Source organism: Dreissena polymorpha, chromosome 4 (genome assembly GCF_020536995.1).
Source record: "Dreissena polymorpha isolate Duluth1 chromosome 4, UMN_Dpol_1.0, whole genome shotgun sequence".
NCBI classification, from domain to species: Eukaryota; Metazoa; Mollusca; class Bivalvia; order Myida; family Dreissenidae; genus Dreissena; species Dreissena polymorpha.
In genome coordinates this window covers 140,985,702-141,009,329 of record NC_068358.1, presented here as the reverse complement: position 1 = coordinate 141,009,329, position 23,628 = coordinate 140,985,702, and the positions used below count along the sequence as shown (strand labels likewise).

The 23,628-nt window shown below is 34.3% G+C and overlaps 1 long non-coding RNA gene across 1 annotated transcript; it reads left to right on the top strand.

The window, feature by feature from the left end:
* The first annotated feature begins 3,666 nt into the window (after positions 1-3,666).
* On the top strand, positions 3,667-4,788 carry LOC127877423 (uncharacterized). Its single transcript, XR_008048433.1, has 3 exons — positions 3,667-3,770; positions 3,998-4,068; positions 4,342-4,788. It is a non-coding gene; the product is annotated as an uncharacterized LOC127877423 (long non-coding RNA).
* Positions 4,789-23,628: the final 18,840 nt, after the last annotated feature.

Genomic DNA, 23,628 nt, shown 5'->3' with positions numbered 1-23,628 from the left:
ATTAAAAACAATTTATACACATATATGTACTTTAAAGAAAACTTATTTGCAGTTTGAATAATGGGCATTTCTATATTATATGTATAATATAAGATGGTATTATAATTTGTTATTTTCTTCAGATATGAAAACGGATGGCGATTCAATTCATACAAATAATGCCCCTTCAGATGCGATGGAGTCACGTGGAAGAAATGTCCCATGCGCACATCTTTAAAGTTTTAGCTTATGTTTCCAAATGACACTTACCATGGTAACATTATTCTGGAAGATCAGTTCATCATAGTAATTGTATTGATTAAAGTTCTGAAAATTATTTTTTTGATGAATTTTTAATGTAGTTGGATCTGCGGACACACATTGTCTTACGGTTTTCAAATTGAGAGTTTGTGTTACTAGGAATAGTGATTGTCATCGTTGAAAAGAATAATTTTAATGATTTTGCACTGGAGTTAGGATAAAATATTAAATAAGAGGTGTATATGTGAATTTGTTCGGAAAACTTCAAAATCACACAAACAATATGTCCGTGAATTTATTGAGGTCATTTAAGAACAAATGAAGCAGTATGGGCCAGCATGATGTTGGCGCATATTCCTCGCATACATAATAATTGACCTACACATATGTCTGCGTAATTGTGAGGAATTTACAACGTTATAAACATATTGCTCAAATCTGTGCTTACGTCATATATCTAACAAGTTTAAATATGTAAGCAAAATTTACAATCATTACCGCATGAACATGCCGTTCTTTTCATCCACATCTTAATGGTATTATTGTTTTGGTTTACGTCATTGTGCATGCAATAGGAATTGACATTGGATTCTTCATTGTGTTGATGGAGTTGCAAATATTACGTGTTCTGACTTCTGACTGATGGTTTATATTTTGATTCCGTGCTTTGTATGATAAATAATAAATGTAACGTGCTGATGGATAAATTTTTGGCAATACACTTATTCAATTAATAAATTAATTAATAATTTACAATTGATACACGTATCGATTTGCTATTCTAAAAAAATATTTTCCATCTTAATATGTTATATAAGCAATACTTATATGGGTCAAGAAACCGAGAACTACAAGTGTAAAATAAATGAAATGTGCTAAATAAAAGCTTCAATATAAATTTAAGTATATAAAGATAATGGTGTTATACGTTTATTACATATTATATTCATAGAATACATATATAAATAACCTTAATGTTTCTGTTATATTTGTCATGTGTGAAAACTTAACAAAAAGAGAGACACCTGCTTCATAAACAACCTAAATATTTCGTTTCGCTTTCAATTCTTTCTTCGGAATACATTAAGCACGAACATTTTACGCAGACGGAAGCACACGAGTTAATGATCTCATATTAGCAATTAAAATCAATACTCTGATGTCATTTCTTTTTAGGTAATGATAAAATCAAGATGTTGATCGTTGATTTTCTTTTTTAAACAAAAAACTTGACTTTTTATATGTGTTTTTATCAGGAGGTTTATTTTATTATTCTCTACATTAAATATCAGAAATGTTCTACATTTACCGGCACAACTAAACTGTATGGGTTCGTATGACTTCGCAAGTGATAAATACAATTGAAAGGGTAACGGTTACTAAAGATGTCTATAACATTCGTTCGCCATGGTGTGAATAGAAGTTCCTGAACGACGTATTAATCAGTTAAAGAAAGAAACAATAATCCACTCAAAATAGAATAATATAATGGCTCCAACATTTAAGTATAGATCACATTTAAATATAACAACATTAACGTACATACTCATAAGTATACTTATGTTACACGAATTCAAACTGACTTTTCACAGCACTAGTGCATTTGTTATAATTTAGTAGAAAGCGAGATTATTAGAATCTAACTTTTCAAGATGTCTCTGCCAGCTCTTATCTGAGGAATGCGTTCATGCAAATTACATATCATTAGAAGTATACTGTTGTAAAGCGTCATTCGATGTTCTCCAAGATACTTTCCGGACGATAAAATATACATATTTTCCCCCTAATTGGCTGTTATTCAAGATTCTCGTTGCCCATGCAAGATTATACAATGCAGATTATGCAAATGTTTCTTTGAAAACGATGTTAATTTTATTATGTGTTGTGGTTATTAAATCTGATTTAAATGTAATCCAGTTAACGTCTGTTATGTATTTCAATGTTTCACATTAACTACTTCATCCTGGTCTAATAAATAAAAAACAATTCAACAAAAAGAGAGTCAATTATGATAGACTCACACTTGTTGATATTACGTCATTAAAATGACGACATCGCGATATTGATCCCTCGACAGTAACGAAGATTTACTAGTTTGGGTAGTTTGTCGTTGTTATTTTCCTCTCGTGTTCACACGTGGATTTAAATAGTAAATGCGACGAAACCGAAAAGTATCGTTTGCATTTGTGTAGGCCATAATGTGTGCATTAAAAACAAATGCTGTTACACTCGTCTTCAGTTATGTTACGCATCTATCAAAGTGTACATAAGTTGAGTAAAATTGCATCCACGCTGAGGTTCTTTGGTCAATGGTAATTACAGAATGATTTCACTATGCAATGATTCATATCACTATGAATAAGCTCCAAAATTGAGTTCAAGGTCTTATGGTTTACATTGTTGTTCATGTCGACATGCGTGTATGAAATGAGGGAGACAAATACACATTTACATAATAAACCGAACAGTAATCAATATAAAAAGTGTGATCGAAACTTCTGCATTGCGCAACATACTGTTGTGTTGCACAATTTAGATACCAAAGTGTGTTTCATTAACTTTGTTTTGACCTTTACATGAAATAATTATTATACAAAGACTTCCCGGATACCAAACTAATTAAATGTCAATCTCCACGCAGAGTTGTCTTTCCTTGCTCTCACATACAACTCTGCGAAAGGCTCAGCCCTCCATTTTGTCTATAAAATAGATAAAACCGAACAAACGCATTCAACGTATAATTGATTGGATATTTAAGATCGCATGCATTAAATTAAGAAATATGACTTTTAAATGTACGATAAATCGTGCAAAAACTTGCGATTTTTAATTCAACTCTCTGGAACTAATTTATTGCCCATTTACGCAGATGGAATCATTCCACGCACTTCACAAATGTAAACAATTGAACATATTTTTTTGAGTGACGTTAGGAATTGCTTCGACGTGTGTATGTATGTTGGTATCTTAACATAAAAAAAACGTATCAATTTTATAATAATGAATTAAGACTGATATAAGATATCATGGTATGAGATGGTTTTCTTTAATGCAGTGAATGCAATGTAACCGTCGTGCAAGAGATTGTTTTATATTCTGTAACCTCAATGATGAACGCTTGGAATGATCATGACATAAATGAGACGCTTTCATAACAATAGTCCGTTCTGAGCCCAACACAGAGGTGAATGTAATGTAACCGTCGTGCACGAGATTGATTAAATGTATGTATGGATGATAAATACCAATATGTGTGTAACCAGGTAGAATTTCCAATAATCGTATCATAGTAGTAGATTATCTACCTTTGACCGCTGTGACCAAATGTCATAGTTGACTGACTTTAAATCAACTCATTCAGGTGACCACTGTGACCAATTACAACTGTTGGGTGATTTAAAAATCTGTTCAGCCAGATTAGTTTTCCCTCTCTTTTGCAGTGTGTTCTTGACAGTCAAAGTGTCAGCAGTCAGTTTTTTTGATTGAGCTGCAGATTTTTATATATCTTCATTAGTATTACTTTTTACCAGGTTAGTACTAAGTTGTATTAAACATGCAATACATTTTTGTACATTTTTGTATTTATTATATACTTTTGAGTTGATTGCAAATGGGTAATGCTCTGTTTGTAAATACTTTGTATTGAGGTTTTGTGTATAAACCTGTATTTGGGAGAGTACTGTGCTTTTCCATTGTTTAAATCCTATATGCAGTAATCACGCTATTTCTAGTGTGCACCATAAATCTAATGTTGCAGTTTTAACCATCACTAGTCAGTGAGACAAGAGAGAGGCGGACAGACAGGTGTAAAAGCCCAAACAACATTTGGTATGTTGATATGTATTGTATGTGTGTATGTGTGTGAAAGAGAAGAAAACATAACTTTTGTATTTTATTTATATATGTGATGTTAACTGTTTTCTAAGCATTGTTTTATCATATTGATTGCATAGAGAATATTTATACATGCTGAAGTGTTAATGTTTTTCGGTCCACTGGAACACATCCTGTTAATAAGTTTATGTGTGAACATGATTTACTTGCAGGTTATTCTATGTTTTTCCTATATGGTATTAATGTTATGTTATTGTTTAATTTCAGGGCTTGAAAAGTCTTGAGCAAACCTACAGGGAATATTGTAATCCTTCAGTATTACATCATGAACATTTTCTTATGAACATTATTATGAAATTGAATATATTATTAAACGAAACAATTGCTTTAAGTTTTATATACTGACCATAATGAAATTCGACCTTGAACCCAACTAAAAGACACTATATTACATGTATATCCATCTTAACGATGTTAAATTAAATGCTATTGTTGTACTGATTAAAGAGAATACACGTTTGCGTATGTCTATTAATAATGGGCTTCTCGTGTACATGGAATAACGGACATGAGCGTTTACGATTGTATGGTATAAATATAATAAAATGCATACTGCATGGTTTTATTCCACCAGATTTCATGGATTTCAACGTATGTCTAGCAAAATATCTACCACTATTATAACAGTAATACATGTTTAACATACTCACTTGTTTTCATTATCACCGTATGTAAAATAAATATCGCAATAAGCCGTTTCTCGCCATGTATTGCTTTTGACGGTTATTTACTTGAAACATTCTGTAGAATACGCAGGTCTGCATTTATGCTGTGTACAAATAAATATATTATTTCAGAAGTTTCAGTAAATTTAATCTTTTGGAACGACAATGAAGCTGGATGTTATCATGCATCAATGTTAATTACCTACTTAGGTTACATACATTTACATACAGTTATGGAAAGAAGCGAATCAACCCACTTTTGACATTTAAGCAAACCGTTTATTCTATACAATGTGTATACACAGTCAATATTTAAACTGTTAATTGCCCAAAATTTGAGACTTGAATGTTATGAATGCTTTATTAACCATCGTAAAGACGAATGTAATCACTATTCAATACAATTCTTATTGAACATAAAATTACATTTTTTTCCGTTTGTAATTTTTTTACATTGGTCTAAGGGTAATTGACAAAACAGAAAAGGGTATTATTCAGTAAAAGTACGGACCATTTAAACGTTTAGTTCATTTATGTCTAAATTGGCTGTCGTAACATTATTCTTGTTCGGCTTAATAAGAATATAAACGAAGTAAAATTCCAGGTGCCAAATGCTTAGCTTTAAAGGGGCCTTACACAGATTTTGGCATTTATTGAAGTTTGTCATTTAATGCGTTATATTGATAAATGTTAACATTGGATCTAAAAAGCTCCAGTTAAAAACAAGAATACAATTTAAGAAAGAAAACAAAGTAACGCTCAACTGGGATCGAACCACTGACCACTGGAGTAAAGGTCTATCGCTTAGACCACTCGGCCATCCTTGCTCGTCCAATGATTGAGGTATTTTATACTTTATATAAGCACAAAAAGTATCACAACTTAAAACAACAACAACAGAACTCTCCAAATTATTCGATCGCTTATATAACTACGTATATTATTATATCATAAATACAACGAACATTTGCGAATCTAAAACAACTTTTGTATTTTGTCAATTTACCTTAACGTTAAACGGGCCTAACATAAATGATAAAATTATATTAAACATCGGACATTTAAAACTTAAATATTGAATATGTGAAATCGTGTTTAAACTTATTATTTAACATAATAATTAACATTCAAACGTCTTGTACTCGTTTAACTGTGTTTAAATACCATTGCCTTTAAAGAAGCCCTATTGGAAACATTAATCTTAAACAGCTATATCCAATTAGTTGTTAAACGTTTTGTTATTGTGACCATGCAAATATCAATATAAACTGAATATAAATTTAAAATATGTGTCAATTATGCCGAGTCGCTGTATCTAAAGTTCATGCGTATTTATATTCGCACGCCGTAGGAATTAATATATATTGTTTGCAAATTGAGTGAATACTCTGATATTTAAATGATCAGTTTAGTTTTCCATAGCGGTTGATTTAAGTCCCGTGTAGGTACAATAAGAAGTATATTGGTCTTGAATACTACTGGGTAAACATATATTTAACAATATCGTTATGAATAATAGAACGGACAATATTACAACTGATGCAAGCGTGAGGCTTATGGTATATATTTTTGGATAATGCATCCTTTTTTAACTATTTCAAACCGGACTGGCGTTCTAACTGCGCTCAAAAACTGAATCAACCCGCGGTGGGATCATCAAAGCAGCTGCATGTCGTCATTAGAAAACATTAAGACGGCATACAAACGCCAACAACGCAAAAGGTGGCAACCCATGGACGAGTTAATAGGAATATCCTGTGCCATGCAGACATCTTGCAATACTCTTTTTATGATTCATTATTAATTTATCTGAATTAAGTTATATCCACTTTAGGTAATATGATCAAAGGTAGCATAGATTATCGCAAACTTAATTGTTTTTTAGTTAATTTTAGAATGATCGAAAACTCAAGTCGGCACACACAGAAGGTAAGGTCGTGTTACCGGAAGTCTTTAATGTATTGTATATCGTTTACTTTGGAAAGAAAAAACAATGTCGTCGTGTTTTTTAACTTTATGACTCAAATGAATTATAATATAACACACATGTTGCTCATCGAATTAAAAAAAATTTAATAAGCAATCTTGTTATAATTTATTTTTATTATAACATTTTTCGAAAAAATTAATCGCAAAAACATATTATTTATCATTAACAACATATCATGAACATTTTCTTATACACGTTATGCGTATTTAATAAATACGATTACACGAAACCATCACATATTAAAATTAAAGTAATCAACCAATATATGACGCACCAAAGAATATATTACTCCATAATAATAAGATTATATCTTTCCACTATATGACATTTATGTTATAAAATAGTTCTATCTAAGCGGCGTGCAGAAAGTTTGTATTAACCATGAGTTAATGTTTTATAGAATTAAGTGTTTGGAAGTAAATATTAGACACGATATGTTAAATCAATATAATCAAAGTGATTTATGATATCGTTTATTGGATACCAAAAATAAATCTATATATAAAAATAAAGTTTACACCATTATATTTCATACATATTTGAGTTGTATTAATTCGGATCTTCAAGAAATTGTCTATGCATATTTTTATATTGTAAAACAAACAGTGAATGTATGTTTGTTGAGTAAATACTGAAAATTGAATTAATATGAGCAACATATCGCTTCTGACTGAACCCCTTAACAGTGCAATCATATATAATTGCAGTGTCAAATGTGTCGATGCGCTTTGCACGCCTGAATAATTGAATTGTGTATTAAGTTTGAAACAAGATATATGTGAACCACCATTTGTGAGATAAAAGCGTTTCATTGCGAAATAAAAGATGATAGTTCTGTTACTGAAATCACTTAAGCAACTACTGTTTATTTGAATGTAAGTGCAGAACGTTAACTAGCATTATAATGTTGGTACCATGTGCGCAGTTTGAGAAATGTATTTCGATTTTGCGATGTGCATGGTTAGGAAAACAACGATTAGGATTTTAAATGCCTATTAACCTGATTCGTCAATGTTCACGCATCGACAAAGAGTTAATAGTAAGTACAATTTATACGTGTTAATGCACTTCTGGCATGTTTTTATAATAACTGAGCAGTTAAAATTTAGGACTATATATGCTTTGTTTGTTTAAATACATGTATAGGCATCTTTTGCAAAAGTTGTTTTTGTTAATATTAAGATTACGAATTTCTAGTAATATAGTATAACAGTTAAACACATTTCCTATTATCAAACTAATACTTAATTAATTTGTTTGAACTTTGCATACTTGAGCACGATAATAACTTAAGTTGCAATATATTTTCATTTTTATAAGTGAAGGTCACTAGCAAAGAAGTTTAACCCATGTATGTCTAGTGGACTCTCCCATCCTTCTAAATTCGATCAATTTATTTCCAAAATTAGGGATGTCTTGTATATTCATTTTTATATTTAGAATACTTCATACAGATTTCATTTAAGCAAACAGCGCAAACGTTGATGAGACGCCGCATCATGGGGCATCTCATTTGGTACTAAGCTGTTTTCCAAGGTTTTTCTAGACGCTAGGCATAACTGGGTTAAATATTACACGAAGGTGTGCAAGGATATATTATTTCTCTTCACATCTGCGTAACGAATTACGGGATTATCGATAAAAACGAATGCATTCCTTTTAGCTGCACAGAGATTTATTCATTCTTAGGTTATTAAAAAGGCAATTGATAAATAGGAACATGCATAAGTACGTCTTTATAAGTTATTAACCTTGTGAAAACTGTAAAATTGGATTGGGGTGTTGATAATCGCGCGCTTGACTATGTTGAAAAAGAGCTTGTGCATTTCTATCGAATTTGCATATTGAAAGGCAATGTTATCACAATGTGTATTCTGTATTAAATTATTTGATGAAATAATGTACCCCGCGTGCATTTAATTGAACATATACTGCATGAACTTTGAAGCACCCGTTAAAGCTGTATAATTACTGAAATATTCGTGCAATGCTCACGTAATAAGTTCTCATAAAAAAAAACAATCACAGAAACATTGATAATGCTGTGTGACACTAAGCATGTGAATCTTGTTGGGTATAGCATGTGAAAAAATGAGGGATAGTAAGGAAGTTGTGGCAGACATATAAACACAGTTTTTACTGGGCTGTATGGTGTTCACTAAGATAAAATAAGAACCAACATTAAATGTGACTACCTGCACAAGTGTTTTTTTTTAAATCTTATTCCGGAGTTAAAAATCAACACGTCAAACGCCAACTGAGTGAAAAGTAAGGCATGCCCTCAAAATGTCGGAAGGCGGTGTCTGATATATCTTGCAAGTTGACATACGTTTTGCTGTATAGCTTTTGAATGGGATTCATTTCTCAGAGATATGTGTACTGAATGATTTAACTAATCTGCAACATGTTTGAAAACTCACAATACTTCGGATTAGCGTTTCAGCTGATGCTTCTGATAGTTTTCAGACATACAGGTATGCAAGTTTAAAGATTTATCCCATTTTCAGCGCGACATTGACGGTATAACACGTTGTGGAATATACTTGCTTGTATTCAACACTGTGGAATATACCTGTCGCGTGCACGGACTACTTTTTAAATGACGTCATGCGATATGCGCTAAAATTAGGTCGATATTGTTTGGTTCATTGATCGAATTTTAAGGTCACCCATTAGAAGAAAATGTGCATATGTTGCAAAAAATATATATATGTCATATTCAACAAAAGAACTGTTGAAATAAAATATAAAATTACACGATTTTTGTTTTGTTATTTTTTTATTTATATTTACTTTACCACTAAATGATTTTTCATAAGAAACAAAGTCGACAAAACTTAAGGCTTACTAGTAAGCTTCAAAATTATACGACCTTCAACCTTTAAATCTAGTCATATGACATCATTTTTCGCCATCCGTATAATGAATCAGCTGATTGATGGCGTCATAAAATGACATACTTATTGCGTCATTTTCCCCATTTTTTTGACGATTTATTATAAACGCGACTTATTTCACATGTTTTCTACATGTTCTGTATGTCGACATATCTGAATTGTCAATTGATCACATTTTCCTTATTTCGTGTAATGTGCATTGTTTATAACCAAAGCATATACTTTTGACATTTACCTTAAATATTAAGAATGTACAACAAGCCATACACATATCGCACAGTTCATGAATAATCTGCTATGTTTGCTTTCCTATTTAATTCACGTTAGGCATAGAGCTGTGTAAAGTATAAGATGGTAAAAATAGCACCACACTGGAATTGGGAACGTCCCATTTTGTACACGGGTATTTTCTACTCATTTATCTGTTGTGTACTGGAATGTTTTCCATTCTTTGTGTATTTATATATTAAATTATTTTCTCGTACAATAAGGGCATTTACCATAGATAAATAAAACATTGTGCAAGTTTAAACATAATTATGTTTGTATGCAGAAATCTGCAAATGCAACCGAGTTTACCAACGGCTATTATTAGATAAACTGCTCCGGTTCATTTGCATAACAGTAATGTAGAGTACATGACGTAGCGTGTGACGAAGAAGAAAGTTAATCGCGTTCATAAACCCATTTGAATAAAGTGTTAGAATGGCATAAGGGTCTTTATTTAACTATGCTAAAATAATTATTAAAGACCCTAGATGCAAAATCGTCAAATATTGAGTTAAATGGATTATTAGATGGATTTTAAAGGATAATTAAAGGTAAGATACTAGTTCTTACGTGTTTTGATTTTTGAAATTGTACTTTTGTCGTTCCCTGTTCTCGGGGAAATGATTTTTACATGGGCGCCATTGATGCATCGGATCACACACGGCATACCCATAACATTATATAAAAACACGTTCTGCGCGTCCTTAAATTCGTCGTCCGAAGTCGGAAAACGTATTGCCCTGTATATTTTGTCAAATAAAGTGTCAGTCGCTGCAATTGTCTGTTTACTCGTCAAAATTGTCAAGGTCTTCGATAGCTAAAGAAACTGCAGCGTACAGTTTATTTAGTATTGACAGACCTGTACAAAGTCGCGCCAGTCAAAAATCATAAAAAGCGACATTTAAAGTTATGGTAGCCAGAACTAGGTCGTCGATGGTGTACATGTATGTTGACATCGACAGCATTTTGTCAGGAGCATTCGCCGCCATATTGGATTTTGATCATTTTCTTTCGAAAATAAAATGAATTATAGTAAAGTAAAATCTTCTTTTCGCGGTCGTAAAGTGTTAAAATTCGCATACTGCGTAAAATTGAATGTAGGCATATGGTGATATTTTTACTTGTTTCACAGTTTGTTTGTGAATTTTTAAAGACTATTTTGCGTACCAGAACAAATACATGTATATCACTACGCATGGTTACATTTGTTAGATTTTAAGCGCTTTTATAACTGAATTAAAATTATTGTTAAGGTTATTAGATCGATTTATGTTAAATGTCACGTTGAAAAAATCAAATGGGATAAATAGAATACTAGGATTAGCGTTGAATACAGAGAAGCTTATGTTGCTCGGCTCGAACACCGAAAGCGCTCGCCAAGGCTCGCGCTTCCGGCGTTCTAAGCCTCGCAACATTAACTTCTCTGTATTCAACGCTAACCTAGTATTCTCTATGTGTTCATTGATTTAATAATACCCTATTCAGGCAATGGATTTTTGTTAAGAAGAAACTTCCTTAAAACGAAAAATTCCATAAGAGCGGAAAGCTTTACACACACGAATGCTACATGTTGTGTGAATTCCCGCATGTTCCATAGTATTAGAAAATGTATTAATTAACATGTTGGTATGTGCACAATACGATTGCTAGATTCCTAATATTATCTGGCGATGAAAGTTTACTGCATCGTTGCAAATATATTACGGAAACAAATTGCTGTGGATTTATGTCAGGAATGTCCATTTAGTGATTGTGTTAAATTGTTTGGTGTTTATTTAGTAAAGTAAAGCGCGCATTGATAAAGAATGTGAAATAGGGAAACCTTAACATGAGCATGGTTTTCCATTACCACAGTGGTCCGTTTAATTAAAACAGTTATCGACCTGCACGTATATGCACTCATATGCGTATGCCCTTTGCAAAAAAAGCTTTATATTTGGCTTTAAATTTTAAATTAATTTAGTATCAAGCTCTGCTGAGTCTTAGTTTATCATCCTTATACAAACAGCGACTCTCGTGTTTATTTGATCTGTCAAGTCTAACAGCCTTAAACCAAAGTAATAAAAAAAGTGCAATAAGAACGAAGTACACTTAATAACGAAACTGACATACGACTCAGTGTTTTAGCCTATGCGGAGAATAAACAAATGCAAACTTTTTCCCAAAGCTGATGTACGTGTAGTGGTAGGGCGAGAGAAAGCAATCGCATTTATTTATATAAAAATATAACGTATGAGTGCTCGATAGGTATGAAAATTAATTGTAAAGTTAAAATTCATACTTAATTTTTAATATCAATCATGAGTTTCCTGTTTGGAAAAGTCCCACGAAGGTATGTCGTGTCCCACAAAGGAATCGCTTACTTTTCAGAATAACATTACGATCGATGAGGACATTTTATGAAAGGGTAAAACAGGGCGAAAACTACAACGAATCACTTACATGCACAGTAAACACAATTAACATCAATATTGCAGAAATCTGAAAAGTTTCTGTTTCATCATTTTCTTCATTTTGATTTCTGCCTTGCAGAGATTTGATGTGATTTGTTTTCATTTAATAACACCATTGACATTACATATATGCGGATTGTATTGCTTAGTATGAACTGCCTTGATATCGATTTCGATCATATGTCATTGCAAGCGGAATGTGTACTTTTAGAGTGGGATACTAGACCGATTTGACTGAGAGTGCTGAAAATTTGCTAATACTCATGAAAACGAATGTTTATGATAAACAATTTTCTTAACATGTGACAGACACATTCACCGGGTAAAAAACACATTTTTCATCAATTTTACAAAACACAATCAAACCGAAAATATGAAATTGGCCTTTTAAAACTTGACCGCAAAATTGGTAACCTATATCAGAATATAAATCAAAAGAAAACTGTTTGATATTGACCGGAAGAATTTGTATAGGATGACGTTTAATTTTGTATATAATGTTTTGTGTTGTCAATAAAATATTTAGGGTTTATTTTATGGCAAGCGGCAACATTTGAATCCACCTCAATTACGAATTGTTTCCATGTGATATGATGATAGTAGTATGTATCAATTTTGTTGTTTTAACATATTAAACAATAAAACAATATCACTTGCTATGTTCATATAATCACTGTAACGAAACAACAACACATTTAGCAAAATTGCAATGTTTAAATACTCATTGTTAACACAGGAAACAACCTACATTTAGCCTTGTTAATCGCATTTAGTCGTCTGTTGGATATTAATTTTGTGCAATATGTTTAATATATACGCATAATCTTATGCGTTTTTATAATAATAAATCTCTCTACAGGAAACCTTTAATTGTTCCTTAAAGTAAAAAGCGTTATTTTAACATTATAAAAAATGCAATCCGTAAAGTACGCCAGTAAATAAGTTAGCCAGACGCAAATAGTGGTAAATAATCGCGATATAAAGCTATATCAAAACAAATGGGCATATATATCAAAAATATAATAATAACTAAATAATACATATAGTATACACATTGATCAACACTACAGTAAATACAAAGATGGCCTCGGGGCGATGCTTCAAAGTTCCACTGTTCCTGGCGGTATGGTTTGTGTGATTTTCTCCTTCAAAGTTCCACTGTTCCTGGCGGTATGGTTTGTGTGATTTTCTCCTTCAAAGTTCCACTGTTCCTGGCGGTATGGTTTGTGTGATTTTCTCCTTCAAAGTTCCACTGTTCCTGGCGGTATGGTTTGTGTGATTTTCTCCTTCAAAGTTCCACTGTTCCTGGCGGTATGGTTTGTGTGATTTTCTCCTTCAAAGTTCCACTGTTCCTGGCGGTATGGTTTGTGTGATTTTCTCCTTCAAAGTTCCACTGTTCTTGGCGGTATGGTTTGTGTGATTTTCTCCTTCAAAGTTCCACTGTTCCTGGCGGTATGGTTTGTGTGATTTTCTCCTTCAAAGTTCCACTGTTCCTGGCTGTATGGTTTGTGTGATTTTCTCCTTCAAAGTTCCACTGTTCCTGGCGGTATGGTTTGTGTGATTTTCTCCTTTAAAGTTCCACTGTTCCTGGCGGTATGGTTTGTGTGATTTTCTCCTTCAAAGTTCCACTGTTCCTGGCGGTATGGTTTGTGTGATTTTCTCCTTCAAAGTTCCACTATTCCTGGCGGTATGGTTTGTGTGATTTTCTCCTTCAAAGTTCCACTGTTCCTGGCGGTATGGTTTGTGTGATTTTCTCCTTCAAAGTCCCACTGTTCCTGGCGGTATGGTTTGTGTGATTTTCTCCTTCAAAGTTCCACTGTTCCTGGCGGTATGGTTTGTGTGATTTTCTCCTTCAAAGTTCCTCTGTTCCTGGCGGTATGGTTTGTGTGATTTTCTCCTTCAAAGTTCCACTGTTCCTGGCGGTATGGTTTGTGTGATTTTCTCCTTCAAAGTTCCACTGTTCCTGGCGGTATGGTTTGTGTGATTTTCTCCTTCAAAGTTCCACTGTTCCTGGCGGTATGGTTTGTGTGATTTTCTCCTTCAAAGTTCCACTGTTCCTGGCGGTATGGTTTGTGTGATTTTCTCCTTCAAAGTTCCACTGTTCCTGGCGGTATGGTTTGTGTGATTTTCTCCTTCAAAGTTCCACTGTTCCTGGCGGTATGGTTTGTGTGATTTTCTCCGAGTGTAAAAACTGAGTATTGGGCTAGTTTAATTGGACATATTTCCATTTACATAAACATCGTACTTATAAACAGAGTTATGAAACAAGTACCTTTTAAAAAATAATACACAAAACAAAAGAACAGGACTGTGCTTTCTTCTTCAATGCATTCAATGTAACACAGCCTGCATATACGGGTTCAGCTGTCTACCGATGAACTATCTGGTTACAGCTCTTATTGGAAAAAAACAACATATAATGACCCGACACAACAACGCCTTATGGTATGTTAAACCCTTAGCATGCTATATTGAAGATGTTATGATTTTGCCAGACGTTCATCAACAGTGGAATACGCGATTTGTGACAAAATAAACAAAATATAGATATTGTACTCATGCATTTCGATACATACTGCTTTCCATTTATTTTGATTACACTTCTGAGTTTTTGAAAGTCTAAAAAAATAATAGAAAACTAAACATTTGTGTCAATAAAAGTAATGTTAGCATTATCTCTTGAAATATTGTGGACATAAAATTGTAAAAGTTAATTTTTAAGTACGTTAAACTTAAGAGCATCTTCCATTTTGGCACAATATAATGTATTGATAATTCCACGCATGTAGAGGATCGTTTTATATATTGTATTCCTAGATGTCAGCATAAAGTCATATGAATGTTGCCGTATAATTGGTAACATACAACACTTCCTATTTATTGACATATCTTCGAACTCATTAATGTTTCTATGATTAAAACATCACCCTACCCATAAACGTTTACTCCTTCTCATTAACACATCATTCTTCTCATTAACACATCGGCCCTCTGATTAACACATCATCCTACCCATTAACACATGCATATAATTATCTTTCTACGTAGTGAGATTATTGTCATACGCATAACCACGCGATATCTAAATATGAAAACACAAATAAACGCCACCGCCATGTAATAAGCTCGTCGCTGTTACCATCAGACTGTCGGTTTCGAACCTCTATATCGATTTTCACAGGTATATCTTAATAGCTGCATCAGTAATAGTAATCATTTATAATTTGTTGTAATGTATTTATTATGTGCATGTTATCTAGGTAAAAACCAATCCCTTAATACCTTTATCGATCTTGGCTTATTTAACCAGGCCATGGGATGTTGCATATATTAATTTGAAGTCGAAAATGTATTTATCCGCAAACATGTAATGAATATCAATATGTGCACAGCATGTTCTTATTTAAACACCAAACGGTTTACAAATATGACTGAATGCTGTGTCCTTCGCACATTGCAACACACGGGCTCCATTCACAATTCCGGTGCAATAACGTTTGGTTGATGGTCGCCCTTTAGGCCATATTTAGTGATATTTGTATCGTCATAGTTGGTGTGTCAATCGAATAATACAGGTTTGGAATTAACAAACGTAGTCGTATATTCGTGTTTTGATGTTCTTCGAGTACCTCCATCCACTAGCGTTGCCTCGAGTGAAATTAGAGCAAAGAGATCTTCTCTTCTGACAAGGATTTTCATAATGATCGAGGCTATTTACCCATTGATCACGAGTAAGTAAAAGATAAGATCATGACAAGCGAGCGTTGTTTTAATTTTACGGCTCTATTAATATTTGAGCCGCGTTCTGAGAAAACTGGGCTTAATGCATGTGCGTAAAGTGTCGTCCAAGAATAGCCCGTGCAGTCCGCACAGGCTCATCAGGGACAACACTTTCCGCCTGAACTGGATTTTCGTGTAGAAAAGACTTCGTTAAAACAAAAACTACCATAAACGCGAAAAGTGTCGTCCCTGATTAGCCTGTGCGGACTGCACTTTAATTGCATGATAGCATTGTCCGTTTGAATAAAACGAAATATATGCATTCGACAAACTGCATATGGTGGTGCGAGTTCGTGTATATATGTGTTTTCTCCGTTGTCTGTATGTCTTCTGTGTGTACGCATTGGCGCCAGTATCGAGCGTAAATATACATGCCTGTCTGTTCGCATTGGTACCGATATCTGGGGATACTACCTACGCACGAGTACAATGTCTATACCACTACCAGGGACAACTTTACATGCACGTGTACAATACCTGGACCAGTACCAGGGACAACTGTACTTGCACGTGCCCAATGCCTTGTGCAGAACCAGATACAACAATACATGACCGTGTACCATGGCTAGACTAATATATTGAGCAACTATACACACACGTGTACAATGTCTAGACCAATCTTTTGAGCAACTATACATACACGTGTACAATTTCTAGTCCAATTACCTGGGCCAGCAATATATACACGTGTACAATGTCTAGGCCAGAACCAATGTCAACTATACATACACGTGTTAAAAGCTTAGACCAATAGCCTGGGCAACAATGTATGCTCGTGAACAAATCTTAGACAAGAAACCAAGGTCAACTATACATGACGGCGCAGTGAGTCAAGTACCCGGGGAGCTTAATCATGCACGTGTACAAAGAAACAGCTTATCTCACGCGAGTGCTCAAACAAATTGGATAAAACAAGAACGTAATCTGAGTTTTTAACCAGGACATGTTAAGTTGGTTTCAGATCTTTATTTAAAGCCGTTAAAGGGATTTGGATGTTTAAATAAAACTGTAATAGCATCGTTAGGTAAATTCTATTAAAAAAATAAAAAGATAAGATACCGATAACGAAATCTGAATCTGTCACTGTAATATGAAATGTCATGAAACTAATGTTCTTGAAAGTATTTCAAGTTATATGTACTATTTTAACTTCACAGTATTACAACTAACGATCAATTACAATAATCATTTAGTAATATTACACTTAATTTCAGACACATACCATGAATACTTCAACGATGATTCATATATTGTTCATAAAGTATTATTGCCCATTTTTACATGACACATATAGTTCGGTTAAAATGCTTTGATATGTAAATAATGCAACAAATTGTTGCTTGGGATAAGGAAATAAGAAAAATAAAAATAATTTGAGCATACATATATTTTTTTGTTCGACTACAAACCGAACGAATCAAGGGGTCAACGAGTTTTACAACCCGGTAAAATATATGCGTAATTTGAAACTATTAATGTCACGAATGTCTTTATGAGCCAAACGATGCCCCTTAACACACCGTTGCACTTTATTTGCTATTTTATTGGATACTTTGTAATCTGTATATTTTTAGTTATTTTCTGAGGAGACTTTAAACATTTACGATGCAAGGACACAACTTACACTAGGTGCACGTGACGGTCACTTAAAAATTCCCTTTAATCATTTCAAATTTATCTTTGGAATTGCCTAACAATATATATTTATTATAAATGTTCACAATGACACAACACATGTTGAAAAACACAATGGACGTTCAAATTTTGAGCTCTGATAAATATTGATAAAACGTGTGTTTATTGGATTAAAATTGACATAAAAACTGGATACAAAGTGCAGAAATGTGTAACATTATGGAATAAACATCATGAAAAGGAATCATAGTAATTGTAGAGGCAGTAGTGGGAGTGAATCGGATTTGAATTTGAACCCCAAAAAGCAGACAAAGACAGGAGGCCCGTCAGGGGCGGTAATCTCGGATTTACATGATGTAAGTGACCTAGTTGGCAATTCTTTTGCAGTATTATATGAGAGTGACTCGGGTGAAAACTGTATTGAAACCTGTATTGACACATGCATTGTAGAAAATATCGCAATTCCCGATATGAAAGGAAATAAGAAGTCAACAAAAACTGGTCAAACAATGGCGTCACATGAATCATCGACCACCACTCATGCATCGGGCGCTGAGAGTAATACCGATATGTGGAATGTTTCTGATAGTGATAAACTGAAAATTATTATGGACACTGTCGTTGACATAAAAATGAACCAAGATTCTATGAGGAAATCGTTTGACTCAAAGTTCGATAAACTACGCTCAGAAATGAAAGAGGCAATTGATACACGAATACGGGCCTTGAGAGACGAATTATCGGTAGACATGGCGCGGGATAGTTCCCGCCTTGATCAGGTCGTGACAACTATTCAGTCTTTACAATTACGCATGGATACACTTGAGAACACGGCGGATCAACGTAACGGTACATCCACGTCACATGATATCGGTCACGGTCAACGGAGAAATATCAATACATTAAATGACCCGGATCTAACGATTACAGCCAGTGGGATACCGTACAATGAAGGTGAAAATCTGTTAGCAATAGCAGAAGAACTTATAAACGCAATGGGCGCTGGTGTTTCCAATAATGTATTGGTCACAGGAGCTACAAGACTGCCAACTAAATTCACGAATCGTCCCGCTCTAGTAAAGATCGCCTTTCAGAACTTAGATGAAAAAATCTTAGTCTTGCGAAACAAAATGGTACTGAAAGATCTCGAGGCGTATACTAACATTTACTTGAAAAGCTGCATGTCTCGCGTTGAAAGACTCGTAGAAATGAACGCGAGAGCAGTGCTTCGCCAGCTTCCGCAAGGGAAAGAGCTCCGAGTTAATGCGAGCGGCCGTATCATTCAGCGTGCACGACACCAGGATAACATGGAAACAGCACATAGCACAGATTAGGAAGCGCCCCGGTCTTACAGGTCAATTAAAGTGTCTCATTTGAATATTTGTGGATGGACACGTGAAAACTGTGCACTCAGAGAAAATATTATTATCGCACTTGATTCGGATATTATCTCGCTGTCAGAAACTCATTTAGGAGAACAAAATGGGATATATATAAACGGATATACGTGGTTTGGTTTCAACAGGGTAAACATTCATAGAAACGCACCGAAACCGTCAGGGGGCGTTGGCCTTTTGGTTAAAAACTGGATTATAACGGAATACGATATAAACGTTGTGGATAAATCTTACGATGGAATATTAGTCGTGCAACTTATACATAAACAAAACAACTATGATTTCACAGTGTTTTCATGTTACCTGCCTCCAGAAAACTCGACTCGTGGTCGCGACGCCCAAGGTTTCTTTTCCCATTTGCTGGCCCAAATCTATATTAACAGTGAAAGTGACACAATTATCATTGCGGCCGATTTTAATTCGAGAATTGGGTCATTATCGGATATATTAAGTGAGACCGATTTGATCCCTCAAAGAAATGTGCTTGACAAAACTATAAATCAACATGGGCATGCATTTATTGAATTCTTAAATGATACAAGGTTCTGTGTCCTCAATGGAAGATTTGATACGAGCAAGGACAATTATACATCAGTGTCTCGCAAGGGACGAGCTGTGGTGGATTATTTGTGCATTCCGCAAGACAACTTTCACCTCTTTGAGACCTTTGAAGTAGTAACGGTACAGTCTATTGTTGACGCGCACGGACTTCACGGATTACTGGGCGAAAGGTCAAGGTTACCAGACCATAACATACTTATCACGGAATTTAACATACTGAGTGGTGAACATGTAGGTCAAACTAACAACAAACATGAACGGATTAACGGTTCCCGTTATAATCTGCAACGGATCCCCGTGGACTTCATGAAGAGTGAGTTATCTCGTCTTGCGTTGTTAGATATAATCTCAAGTATTGAAAGGTGCAGAGAAACTCAAGATCAGGTGGATTTTATTTACGATAAGCTATGCTCATGTATCAGTACTGAAATGAATAACTCTGTTCCGAAATTCTGTGATTCAAAACACGTCAGAAAAAGATTTAAACACAAAAAGCCTTTTTGGAACGAACGCCTGTCAGCATTATGGAGTGATTCATGCGATAAAGAAAAACTATATACCAAGTGCAACGGGGTTCGTTCGGTTAAAATTGCGAAGAGAAGGGAGTACATAACAGCGAGAAATATTTTTGACAAGGAACTGAGAACAGCGGAACGGCAGTACCGGGAAGCAATCGCCCTCGACATTGAAGACATGTCAACAAACAACCCAAGAGACTTTTGGAATAAAATTAATAAACTTGGACCAAGGAAAAATAAAGGCATTCCCATTGAAATAATAGACAGTTACGGGCGTGTATGTCGTGATGAAGGTTCGGTGTTCGAGCGCTGGAGGTCGGATTTTGAGAACTTATACCAAACCACCGATAATAGTGAATTTGACGAAGAATTTTTCGATCGTAACAAAGCTCATAAACAGTTGCTGGAGCTAAATCTGGCAGATCCGCTATATATGCAAAATGAACAGTTAAACTGTAACATAACACTAGAAGAAATAACAAACATCGTAATGGCGGCAAAGTCAAGGTCAGCTTGCGGAATCGATCAGATACCCTACGATGTTCTGAAATTCCCTGAAATTATTGTTGTGCTACAGCAACTATTCCAATTGGTCATGGATACCAACATTATACCAACTATTTGGCGGAAATCTATAATATGTCCTATCTTAAAAGACTCGACCACTGACGCTCGTCTACCAATGAACTATAGAGGTGTAAGCTTATTGTCCTGTGTCAGTAAACTATACAGTTCACTTATTAACAAGAGGCTCACACATTATCTAGACGATAACGACATTCTTGCCGAAGAGCAAAACGGATTCAGAAGCGGCCGCTCATGCGAGGATCACGTTTTCACATTAGACAGTATTGTAAGGGACAATAACTCTGTATTCGCTGCATTTATAGATCTACGCAAATGTTTTGATTTTATCGACCGTGAGATGCTTTTGTACAAACTTTTGCTAAACGGAGTTGACGGAAAACTCTATAACTCTATAAAAAGTATATATAGCCAAACAGTATCGTGCGTGCGGGTTAATGGTCGTTTAACAGAGTGGTTCCAGTGTGACAAGGGCGTGAAACAGGGAGACAACTTATCGCCGACGCTCTTCTCTGTCTTCGTGAATGACCTAGTTGCGGAAATCAACAACCTTGACCTCGGGGTCATGATCAATGAAACTTCAGTATCCATGTTACTATACGCCGATGATATAGTCCTTATCGCCAACTCGGAGGCCGATCTTCAGATTATGCTTAACCAAATGCATGACTGGTGTAAACGATGGAGGGTACTCATTAATACAGAAAAATCTAAAGTCGTGCATTTTAGAAAGGGGCGCTCACAACGAACAGATACTGAATTCAAAATTGGATTAAATGTGCTGGAAATTGTAGACAAATATAAGTATCTGGGTGTAGTTATGCACGAAAAGCGTGATTATAGTTTTCATTGTGAAATGCTCGCAAAAAGTGCCGGGAGAGCTCTCGGGTCTATTATAAATAAAATCCATAATATGAAACAAGCTGGCTTTAAAACCTATGAAAAACTATACAATTCGTGTGTGATACCTATATCGGATTACTGTGCATCCATTTGGGGATTTAAACACTTTCAATCAGCAGAAAATGTTCACCACCGGGCAATACGGTACTTTTTAGGTGTACATAGATTTACGCCTATATTAGCGTTACTAGGTGAAATTGGGTGGTTACCGAGCATTTACCGTAGATGGCTTGCAATGATTAGGTTTAGGAATAGACTTGTAAAACTTGACGAATATAGATTAACCAAACGAGCATTTGAAAGGGATTACAGTTCATCAAATAACAATAACTGGTGTAGTGAATTTAAAACGGTCATGTCTAGTCTTAACCTTGCGGATTATTATAACCGTAAACGCCCCATTCCAATGGATTTAGCTAAAGAAAGCATGACTCAGTTTTATTCAATAATTTGGTCTAGAGACTATGAACGTGTTTCAAAGTTAAGAATATATAGAACCTTCAAAACTGAATTTGTTTGTGAAGAATATATGACACTGAACTTAAAAAGAAATGAACGCGCCTTATTTGCGCAATTCAGAACCGGAATTCTACCACTTAGGGTCGAAACCGGAAGGTATGTGGGTGAAGCCCCCGAGCAAAGACGGTGTAAGATGTGTCACAGTGGACTGGTCGAAGATGAAACTCATTTTCTTGTTGAATGTGCTCTTTATGAAAACACAAGATCAGTTATATTTGGGAACATTTTGAACTCTGAAGAATATGCTACCTGTCAATCAAATAAAGATAAATTAGTTCTCTTGGTTAAATGTCATCCAAGAAAGTGTGCGAAATTTGTTGTAAATGCTTTTTATATCAGAAGCAGTATTTTATATAAGTAACAATATCTGTTGTATGATGTTGTGTCAGTTAAAACTTTAAAATAATATAATTATGTAAATGGGCTTCTAAGTATCAACTACGAATTACACATTTTTCAGGCATATGTCTTCTTACTTATGATAAAATTGTACATATCATATTATCATTGAACTCTTGCTATGTTCTTATACATATATTATATAGAAGATGCTAACTTATTCATTGAACTAAGTATGTTGCTCAAATATTTCATTGTCTATTTGTATAATAATGATCACGTTATATTTTACACTGTTGTTAAGGTGACTTATAGGCCTATTAGGCCGGGTGTTCTTGTATGCATTGTATATATGTCTGTTAATCTCCTGTACGTAAACACATGTCACTATAATAAAAGATTATCTTATCTTATCTTATCTTATCTGTACCAAGTTAACCTCATACATCTTTGAAGAAGAATCCTACTACCACTTTAAACGGTACATATTTTATTTAGCAATTATGACAATTAATCGTAATTTAATGTGTCAAAAACGTGACACAGCGTGAAAAAGTATGAAAGCCACACATAATAACCCAAGGCTTTATAGTTAAACCAGTATTAAGATTAACATATGAAAATCACAACATAAACGTATAATTTATGACATCTAGTTTACCATCAGAAATTTGTATTATCACAGTAATTATAAATAGATCCGGAATAAAATGATTTAATATTATTTATACATACTTTATATTGATAAAATAAACGAACGGTAAACTAGTTAATTTAGTCGCTGTGTCATGTAAATATGTAAATATATACATAATCGCAGACATAACAAGAACAATTCTAACAGCCATAGTTACTTAGTCGAAGTAAATAAAGCCTACAACTTTTATAGAGTTTAATTAATTGCTATTTCATTTCATTTGAAATAACTACTAAATAAATATTACCCATGCCCGGGCAAATTCAGGGCGAAGTGTGTAGACGT